The sequence below is a fragment of the Triticum urartu genome, chromosome 5A (assembly GCF_056163025.1).
Source record: "Triticum urartu cultivar PI428250 chromosome 5A, HENAU_Tu73, whole genome shotgun sequence".
Classification (NCBI taxonomy): domain Eukaryota; kingdom Viridiplantae; phylum Streptophyta; class Magnoliopsida; order Poales; family Poaceae; genus Triticum; species Triticum urartu.
In genome coordinates this window covers 156,667,501-156,668,413 of record NC_141877.1, presented here as the reverse complement: position 1 = coordinate 156,668,413, position 913 = coordinate 156,667,501, and the positions used below count along the sequence as shown (strand labels likewise).

General features: G+C 54.4%; 1 pseudogene; it reads right to left on the bottom strand.

The window, feature by feature from the left end:
- Nucleotides 1-220: 220 nt before the first annotated feature.
- Nucleotides 221-650, bottom strand: LOC147970657 (protein RETICULATA-RELATED 4, chloroplastic-like; annotated as a pseudogene).
- Nucleotides 651-913: the final 263 nt, after the last annotated feature.

The following is a 913-nucleotide window of genomic DNA, read 5'->3' as shown; positions in this document are numbered from 1 at the left end:
TTAAAATGTTAGGGTTATATATCAACATATGTCCAGATTGCCCGTCTTCAGTAGCAGACGACAAGAGGTGTACCACATCAGTGATGACGATGCCAATTTATTTGACGAAGTTCTCCTGTCTCTTCTCGTACTCGACAGTGGTATGAAACAAACAGAGCAACAACAAAAAAGGGTCAGACAAATTAAAACGCGATTTCATTAAGAATAAGTTGGAAAGCATTCATGATTCATCCATGTCGATCCCACGGACCTTGGTGATCATGCCGACGCCCATCTCCATGGCGAGCTTGGCGAGGAAGAGGTCGTCGGCGAGGAGGCACTCGCTGAACCCTCTGAAGCCTAGCAGCCAGCGGAGCAGCGGCGATCGCTCCATCTCCGCGAAGCGCCACACGATGTCGCCCGTGATGCGGCCGCCCTCCACAACCGCGGTGACATCCGCCAGCAGGCTGGAGAGCTTCCTCCCCGCCCGCGCCAGCACGAACAGCGCCTCCCCACTGGCCGCCGCCGTCCCCTGTTTCGCGGCAGCCGCGGCCGCCGCTGTTGTTGCCACCGCCGCCGTCGTCGCCGTTGTTGCCGGGAAGGGTGAGGGGGAGGAGGGTGGGGAGGCGGGGGCGGGTGTGACGCCCCCGATTTAATCGTACACTAATCATACACGCAAACGTGTACGATCAAGATCAGGGACTCACGGGAAGATATCACAACACAACTCTACAAATAAAATAAGCCATACAAGCATCATATTACAAGCCAGGGGCCTCGAAGGCTCGAATACAAGAGCTCGATCATAGACGAGTCAGCGGAAGCAACAATATCTGAGTACAGACATAAGTTAAACAAGTTTGCCTTAAGAAGGCTAGCACAAACTGGGATACAGATCGAAAGAGGCGCAGGCCTCCTGCCTGGGATCCTCCTA